This window comes from Nicotiana attenuata, chromosome 3 (assembly GCF_001879085.1).
Source record: "Nicotiana attenuata strain UT chromosome 3, NIATTr2, whole genome shotgun sequence".
NCBI classification, from domain to species: Eukaryota; Viridiplantae; Streptophyta; class Magnoliopsida; order Solanales; family Solanaceae; genus Nicotiana; species Nicotiana attenuata.
The window spans coordinates 35,149,190-35,159,854 of NC_031991.1; positions in this window are offsets into that span (position 1 = coordinate 35,149,190).

Consider the following 10,665-nt stretch of genomic DNA (forward strand, 5'->3'; position numbering starts at 1 on the left):
AGGATCGCCAGTTGAGATCCAAGAGGACTTCTGTGGTAAAGGTCCAGTGGAGGGGCCAACCAGTCGAGGAGGTGACCTGGGAGCCCAAGGAGGACATGCGGAGCAGATATCCCCATCTTTTCCCTAGCTCGGGTACTTTTCTATGTCCGTTCGAGGACGAACGGTTATTTTAGAAGTGGAGAATGTGATGACCCAAAGGGTCATCTCGCGTTTTAGAACCCAATTCGGGGTTCCGAGGCCTTCAAAACCTCATCCAACTTCTCCTCGATCTGCGTGCGCAGTCCGGGTGCGTTTCCGCAAAGCCTTTGTGCGAAAAATTTGAGAAAATAATAATTTTTTCTTAAAAAGTGATTATAGTTGACTTCAGTCAACATTTTTAGTGAAAAGACCCGGACTCGTGTTTTGACGGTCCCGAAGGGTCCATAGTAAAATATGGGACTTGGGCGTATGCTCAGAATCGAATTCCGAGGTCCCTAGCCCAAGTAATGAATTTTTGTTAAAAATTGTTAAACTAAAAATCTAAGGATTTAAGGAAATTGAATAATGTTTGTTCATGTTGGTATCGGGCCCGTATGTTGTTTCTGGAGCCTGGTACAGGTCCAATATAACATTTAAGTCATGTCTGTGAAATTTGGTGAGATTCGGGACTGATTTGAGGTGTCCGGTTGTAAAGATAGGAATTTCAAATGTTCTTAAGGATTTCATGTGTTTTGGTGTTTTGAGACCCTTGTAGAGGGAGCCCAGGTTCGCATTTGTGATGGTTTTGTCGCAATTGCGACCTTCGCATTTGCGAACTTGATGCCGCAAATGCGACATCAGAGGCCTGGACACAGCTTTTAAAAACGAGACTTGGGCCATTTATTTCATTTCACTTCTACACTTGGGCAATTTAGGAGCTTCCAAAGAGGGGATTTCAACCTAGCACTTTGAGGTAAGTTATTCCTACTAAATGTGAGTTTAATACTTGGTTTTTGGCTAGGTTAACACACAAAGATTAGTGAAAACCATGGGATTAGAGTAAAACCTAGGGTTTTAATAAAAACAAGATTTAACCACAAAGTTTATTATGGAATGGAGTAAAAATTATATATTCTTGATCCTTAGGTTATGGGTAACAACTTTCTTCAAAAATTTCCGGAATCCGGGCACGTGGGCCTGGGGGTGAATTTTAGGAACTTTGCATTTAGGGTTGGGAAATTACTCTAATAGCTAGAATATGAACTCTTGAGCTTGTATTGACTAGTTCTTACCCCGTTTGATTAGTTTTGGATCGTTCGGCTCCGAATTGAGGGTTTTGAGCACATTCTTGAATTTGGAAGTGAGCTTTGGGACGAGGTAACTCTCCTTTCTATCATTGTAAGAGGGAATTGTCCCCATAGGAGAAATAATTGAATATTTGCCACTAAATGCGGGAGCTACGTACGCACGAGGTGACGAGAGTCCGTGCGTAGCTACTATTATGCTTAAGTCCGGGTAGTTTAGGACCCAAGAGCATGCCTTACTTGCCGTATTTATAACTTTATTGTTAATTTAAATTTCATAAATCATATCAAACTTGGAAAGTGAATTTAAAAATAATAAACATCATTTTCTTGACCGTTAAAGAGAAGTTTGACATTATCTTGGATAATTGTCTTCCTGATAAATTAGTGATTGACTGCTTGATATGTTTATCTGTGTATGACTGCATCACATGTATGATTCGCGAGCGGGGTAATAGATGCATCTATGGTTCGCGCCATTCGACCCTCCGGCAGTGCACACTTTAGTATTATGTTGGATCGGGCCGTACGACCTCGACATTATTTGCGCATGCTACTTGCTTGGTACTTTCTGTGATTTGAACTGTTTAAAATGCCTTGAAATATAGATTGTTAACTGAAATGTTATCTATGAAAGAGCTTGTCACTCCTGTTATCAACTGTTATTTATTCATGACATCCATGCTTAGCGTAACACTTAAATTATATTATTATTGAACCTAGTAAGTGTCAAGTCGACCCCTCGTCACTATTTCTTCGAGGTTAGACTGGATACTTACTGGGTACATATTGTTTATGTACTCATACTACGCTTCTGTACTTAAATGTACAGGATCTGAGGCAGGTGCATCTAGCTACCAGTCCGGTGCACGTACCTGATACTTAACCGAGATTCCACGGTGAGCTGCCCTTTCTGAGCCGTTCAGCAGCATGCCGGAGTCTCTTCTTTTGTTGTTAGTGTCTATTGTGTTTCAGGCAATAGGATAGATGTATTCTTTTGTACATTCTACTAGTTGCCCTAGGACTTGTGACACTAGTTCCTAGCACACACATTGTTTACTGTTATTTTGGTAATGTATTCCTATTATTATAACTTGTCCATTATCAACTGTTTACAAGTTTAAGATTTAAAAATGTTGGGACTTGTTCCGATAAAATAAATGAGCACTCACTCGTTGTTTAGGGTTGGCTTGCCTAACCACGGAGTTGGGCGGCATTACGACCTATAACGGAATTTGGTCCGTGACACCTAAGAACTGGTAGTACAAATCATGAGCTTCTAAGATTAGAATTTACAAAGTTGATATGAAATAAATACATCATCTGTTCGAAATGTACATAACCAGATTTTTATGAATCTAAGGTTACCATAAACAAGAGGCAGCTACAACCGGATCGCAAGTAGGTCTTCAATTCCAGCTCCCGTCGATCACAAAAACATCACCATCCGATATCTACACGCAAGGTGCAGAAGTATAGTATGAGTACCACCGACCCCATGTACTCAATAAGTAACAAACTTAACCTTAGGTTGAAAGTAGTGATGAGTTGGAACATAGGTCGGAGTCCAATACCAATAGCCAACAGCAATTCATAACCACATAATGAAAGCAATAAAAGAAGTAACTCGGAGATAAAATGCTCAGCTCGTTCACAATTCTAGAAAATAGGTCCGCTTTTCAAGTAAATCAGTGAGAATCAAAATCTTTTACTGAAATCGCCAAAAATATGAATAAGTTTGAAAACTTTAGTTTTTCCCAAAAAGTTTTCAACAAGTAAATGTTTCATTCTCAAATGGCATGAGGAAAATACATTTGTATGCCTATATGTCAACATGTGTGAGAAGTCAGGAATGACGTGATACCGTACATCATGAGGAAAATGCATCTCTATGCATGTATGTCATGTATGCATGTCAATGCAATGTATCTAAGAGATAAATGCATGTACTCACACTCTCAGAGTACTCAATCTCATTGTCTCACACTTTCCACTCATCATGCTCAATCACTTAGTACTGTATATGGCCAATCCGACCCTGGGAAGATCCATCACGGAATATATACATCAACTGACCATCAGTCACTCAGTACTGAGTAGGGCCAAATCCAGCCCATGGGGAAGATGGTCAATCCCCAGGTATATAAATGCTTCGGACAAGATCCATGTCCAGGGAAGATCAATCCCTCAATATAATCAACCGCGCTCGATGGGGGTATGTGCAGACTTCGGAGGGGCTCCTTTAGCCCAAGCGCTATCAAAAATTAGAATAACCACTGCGCGCGTGCAGCCTGATCCCATAAATGTTACTCATAATTAGGCCCTCGGCCTCACTCAATCATCAATATCTCCAGTCTCTCGGGCTCACAATGCCATGAAACTAGCCCAAAATAATGATATGATGTATCAATAAATGGTAACAGAGACTGAGATATCATATGCATATGAATGCGTAGACTGAGTATATAAAGCAGATAACTCACTAGCAGAAATGACCTCGGTGGGTCCCAAAAGGATAAGCATGTAGCCAAGACATGGTTTCTAACATGGATCACAGCTCAATAGCTCAAGTACGTAGAAATTTCATGGTTACAGGTAAGATCAGGTAACTACACAGTACCACAGAAAAACAGAGTCACAATTCACACGATGCACGCCCACACGCCCGTCACATAGAATGCGAATCACCTCAACACCAATCACATATCACGTAATTCAGGGTTTCATACCCTCAACACTAAGTTTAGAAGTGTTATTTACCTCGAACAAGCCAATTCCAATACCGAGCAAGCCAAGGATGCTTCAAAAATGCCACCCCGCGTGTACCGACCTCCGAACGGCTCGAAACTAGACAAAAGTAACTCAAATATATCAAATAATGCCAAAGGAAACAAACCCAATCGATAAAGGTCGAATCTTTAATCACAATTCCAAAATCGACCAAAACGTCAAACTCGGGCCCGCGCCTCGGCACCCGACAAAACTCACAAATTTCAACAACCCATTCAATTACGAGTCCAGCCATACTAGTTTCACTCAAATCCGACTCCGAATCGATGTTCAAAACTCAAAAATTCACTTTATGAAATTTTAGACAAACCCCCAAATTTCACTTTGAAATCATCAATCAAATGCCAAAAATGAAGATGGATTCATGAAATATAACAAAATCGAGTATAGAACACTTTACCCCAATCTATATGGTGAAAATCGTCTCCAAAAATTGCCCAAATCGGAGCTCCCCAACTCAAAATATGTTAAATGAATAAAACCCTTGATTTAACACTATTCTGCCTTGTTTCTTGTGCCAAACGATCAAGAAACTCGCTTTTGATGCCTCCAATGGATTCCTTGTGAAATTCTTGTCAAGTTAGGCTTTTGAATCATCCATTTGACCTTATATTGAAGGAGATATGTTGGTTTCAATATTTGAAAATAATGCGGATTTTTAAATACAAAGTCAGTGGCAAATTCGTAATTAATCTGAAAAAATCTGTCAATCCAATTAATAGTAAAATGACCATAAAATTCTCATATGATATCCAAATTCGACGATTATTTTTTCTATGGCTCCGTAATTACGATACGGATCTAATGCTTCAATCAAAACAGAAATCGGAGCTCATTTTTTCAATGTGGTACCATTTATGCTTGAAGAAACGACGTTGAAACATAAGAAAAACGAGCGCAACACAACCCAAACCTATCCGAAACTCACCCGAGCCTCTCGGAACCCCGTACGAACATACCAACAAGTCCCATAACATAACACGGACCTACTCGAGGCCTCAAATCACACATAACAACATTGAAACGACGAAACACACCTCAAATCAAACTTAATGAACTTTTGACTTCCAAAAACTCACGCCGAAACATATCAATTCAACTCGGAATGAACTCAAATTTTGCACACAAGTCCTAGTACATCATATGGAGCTACTGTGCCCCCAAACTACCAAGCGAAGTGCAAATGCTCAAAACGACCGGTCGTGTCGTTACATTCTCCCCCACTTAAACATACGTTCGTCCTCGCATGTGCCAAGAGTTGTTCCTAAGCCGTCAAATCGCGGTGTAACCTTACCATGCACATACCCGAGGGTGATCCCACGTCACCCTATTTCAACTAGGCCCGACAACACCATACAACTGAATATCATTACTCCATCCTTAGTCTGTAAACCACAGTATCCAATTTCCAACATTCGGAATTACTACAAGACCCGAACTTCCCATATACACACTATATACGCCTGAACAAGCTGTATCAAGCCATAACCATGACCCAAGACACAATCATAGAATATACCACACAACTCAAATACCATAGCCATAACTTCCGACCGCAATAGCTGCTGATAACCAACTCGACACCGGTAACGAACCTCATATCAACTAAAATCTTGTTCTAAAACTTTGTACACTGCCAATGATGAAAGAAACACGCAGAAACTCGTAACCACTTATCAGACCAACAAGTCATGGAACTCTCCCTCCTTCGACAAGAATTATAGCTAATTTCTAAGCTGACTTCCGACATTATCCTCCATACATGGTGTAATCAAATCTGACAGTATCCATTCTAGGTCCAATGACCTCATCTCATCCAACACAACCACTATAGTGAGATGCCACATCAATACAATCTAAAGCCACAACCCGTGCAGTCTGTGCACCACTAAGCTACATTCCAAATTTACTCAATCAAGGAAAATGACTAAGAGAACCATCCCGCAAGTTCAACAAGTACCACCACAACTGAAATGCTGCGAACCAATCATACCTATTAGAACCAAGACACACAAATCTAACACAAAGGTTCATCTCCCGACATAAACCAGTTGCAATGCGTGACCCCATCCAAACACTAGTCCATATGAAATACCTCAAGCCACAATGCTCAAAATCAACAACCACACCTAATTTGACATCAAGTACACCAAGTGCATGACCATAACCATGGAGAAGCAAATAACACGATATACCACAATCCGGAAAGACCATAACTAAGGCGAAATCAACCATTCCACACCCAATAACCATCTCGCTCGATTCGCAATAAGGCCCTAACAGAACCGCACCATGTGTGCATATAAGCAACGAATCACAACCCTTCGTAGCATGGAAGAGTAACACATAGAACATATCCGATACGAATAAAATTAATTCTAACCGAATGGCACATCCCTCAACAACAGCAGTTTGAAGTCAACAAATCCAACTCGGTATAGAATACACATCCTCATTAGACCTACCAATGAGCCCCCAAATCACCCTGGTCACCCATAACTAGATAAATAGCCCTTCTAAGGTCCACAACGACCTAACCATAACACATACTATCATCTGGCTAGCTTTGGCCACATCTTCATAGTCCACAACCACAAAACAACCTGCTTCTGAGAACTCCCAGTCTCTAAATCCATAGAACACACGAATCACCATATCTGATCCCAACTCCACCATGCGAATACCTAACACATCTCTCATACACGATCATCCCGCGAGGAATACTTCTCTAATTCTTCCGTACCACATAGAAATATCTAAAAATCAGCAGTCGATCAGGCGAGCACCGCAATACCAATGAAACATCCGCAAGCCATAGCACAGTGCGCCTTCTGAAATGTACACCCTTCTCAGGCAATACCATATAGCAACATCATTCGCCAAGTCATCTGAAACCGTCCATGCTGCCTAATAATTCATAACCTTCCTTTCAAAATTGAACTGTGACCTTACATATGCAAATCTCAACCCTACACAACACACCGCATCTATCGTTCAATTATATCAAAAGCACGAGAATCTCTTAACCAACTCTGAGTCACCAGCAGAATACATACCCGATTAGTTAGGAACCTTCCATTTGATCTCATCCAGGAGAAAATCACAATACGCAATATGTTCCTCATGCCAGTAGGAAATACTCATATCAAATCATGGTAGAAATCATCGAGAACTATTTCGAATCCATTTTCAGATAACCAAGTTATGAGAACCGACTCTCTCTAACTCAACCAAGACACGCAGGTCACCAACAAACCAAGGGCATTGCCACAAAACACCTGTAGAGACTCACCACATCATAAGAACCAAAAGAGCCAATCACATCCATTACCATGCTGATCCAACATGTTACCAAGTTATCCTAATTCTCCGAGTTCCTCCTAAATTGCCTTCAAATTGATACTTCTCCTTGCTAGAACACTATGATCCTTAACTAAAATGCACCCCACGAACTCTAGCATAGAACCACACCGCCCTAAGGCTCATAAGCCGGTGAATTCCCTTTTAAGCACCCCAAAAGTACCACAACCGAGATACCCACTCTGAGCGACCTTCCGTGAATCTAGAGTCGCTTCCTTCCCCTTCCTGATACTGAAATATAAAATCTATAATAAATTAATAATATAGAAATACCGCGAGTCTCGACACCCTCCAATGAAAATCACAGTTTCTAGCCATATACAAATCCTAAAATTTCCCAATTGCTACATTTACATCTTGCATCCATTAGAACCATTCTCGAGAGTCTTCCACTCTTCTCAAATCATAATTAAACCGACCAAACGGACCGAATGACTTGTGCCCCATTAGCACACCAACACCCAAGGAAGTAACCCCACCTTAATGCAACCAAACAAATTCCTACTCCATGCACACTAATCCTTCACGAATAACCACTCAATCATTTCATGATTTCCATATACCCATAGAGTGTAATACAACCCGTATCTAGAAATTCCTTTACTCGAGTCATCCTCGATCCCAACCTCTGCAAGTCATAACTGATTGACAAGTATACCTCAAACCGAAACCAATATAACACATAACTGTGCAATCAACTCGTCGATAGCAGACTTCCCCACTTGGCTCAAAGCCATCGAATAAAATATCTGATAACTTACAATAACCATACCCCATTACTGCCATAATATCGCGGTGAGATTCAACTAAATCCTTCATAAACTCATGTAACACAAACCATCTAATACCTCAAATCATCTTTAAATCTTGCATTCATCCTCGTGACAGTTAAGCCAACTTCCACAAGCGGTCCAAACTCAAATTGCAACACATATAATTCATTGGTAAAGGAGAACTCTCTACAAAAATAACATAGGGATCACACAACCTCAGGACACCCCGCAGGAGATAACCCACCTGCTTTGCCTCAAACTGACATCCCTATACCCTTCCACAACCACAATTACTACACCATCACTTAATCTTCCTGAGTCTGAACTCATAACACGTCATGAAAATCTACTTCACTCCACAATTAAACAACATGAAAGATCATTCAACACAACCATAACTCGAGACTATACGTCAAATCAAGACAGAAATCAAGCACCCAATAGTCCTTTTTACATCTCAAGAACTCTTCTCGTCACATTCAATCCATCTAAACACTTCCTGCAGTCATATTATACTCACAATACAGGCATCCAACCGCTCATCGAGCCACAAATTCCACTCGTAAGGACACTACCAGACTTATAAGAAGCCTAAAAGCACGTGCTCACACAATCAAAATTTCTGCGCTCAAGCTACAGTCAAAACCAGGCCTCAAGTCCTCCAGACTGGCCCATCATCAGCACACTAAAATCACATCTCGCACCTTATCCATGGAATCACAAGTCGTCGATGCACAGCTGATACCGAGTGCTCACATGCGCATATGAAAGCGTGGAAGGAATCCAAAGAGTTACGCTTCAAGTTGAATCAATGTCGCACGATAAGGAAGGAAAGATGGAAAGTATATCCTAAATGTCCTGTAGCCTCTCGAAGATAGCTATGGACGCCATCATACCGATCCGCAAGACTCTACTAAACACTTGCTCATGACTTGTAGAACCTATGAACCTAGAGCTCTGATACCAACTTGTCATAACCCAAAATCCAACGAGTCGTGATGGCACCTAACCCAACCCTCTAGGTAAGCCAATTAATAACTAACCAATTCCAATGAAATTAATAAGACAAGTAAATAAAGAAAACATTTGAATCTGATACGTTCCCCAAGGAGTAGTACAAATCATGAGCTTTTAAGATTAGACCTTAAAAAGCTGGTATGAAATAAATACATCATCTATTCAAAATGTACATAAACATATTTTTATGAATCTAAGGTTACCATGAACAAGAGGCAGCTACAACCAGATCGCAGGTACGTCTTCAATTTTAGCACCCATCGATCACAGCAACATCACCATCCAACATCTGCATGCAAGGCGCAGAGTGTAGTATGAGTACAACCGACCCCATGTACTCAATAAGTAACAAACCTAACCTTAGGTTGAAAGTAGTGACGAGCTGGAACATAGGTCGAAGTCCAATACCAATAGCCAACAACAGTTCATAACCATATAATGAAAGCAATAAAAGAAGTAACTCGGAGATAAAAATCTCAGCTCGTTCACAGTTCCAGAAAATAGGTCTGCTTTTCAAGTAAATTAGAGAAAATCCAAATCTTTTATTGAAATCGCCAAAATATGAGTAAGTTTGAAAACTTTAATTTTTCCCAAAAAGCTTTCAAGAAGTAAATGTTTCATTTTCAAAGGGCATGAGGAAAATACATCTCTATTCCTATATGTCAACATGTGTTAGAAGTCAGGAATGACGTGATACCGTACAGCATGAGGAAAATGCATCTCTATGCATGTATATCATGTATGCATGTCAATACAATGTATCTCAGAGATGAACTCATCTACTCACACTCTCAAAGTACTCAATCTCACTGTATCACACTTTTCACTCATCATGCTCAATCACTTAGTACTCTATATGGCCAATCTGGCCCAGGGAAGATCCATCCCGGAATATATACATCAACTGACCATCAGTTACTAAGTACTGAGTAGGGCCAAATCCAGCTCGTGGGGAAGATCCATTCCAAGGTATATAAATGCTTCGGACAAGATCCATGTCCAAGGAAGATCCATCCCTCAATACAATCAACCACGCTCACTGGGGGTGTGTGCAGACTCTAGAGGGGCTCCTTCAGCCCAAGCGCTATCATAAATCAGTATAACCGCTGCGCGGGTGCAGCCCGATCCCATAAATGTCACTCATAATTAGTCCTTCGGCCTCACTCAATCATCAATCTCTCCAGTCTCTCCGGCTCACAATGCCATGAAACTAGTCCAAAATAATGATATGATGTGTCAATAAATGGTAACAGAGACTGAGATATGATATGCATATGAATGTGTAGAGTGAGTATATAAAGCAATGAAAGCAGATAACTCACCAGCAGAAATGACCTCAGTGGGTCCCAACAGGATAAGAATATAGCCTAGACATGGTTTCTAATAGGGATCATAGCTCAATAGCTCAAGTATGTAGAAATTTCATGGTTACAGGTAAGATCAGGTAACTACACAGTACCACA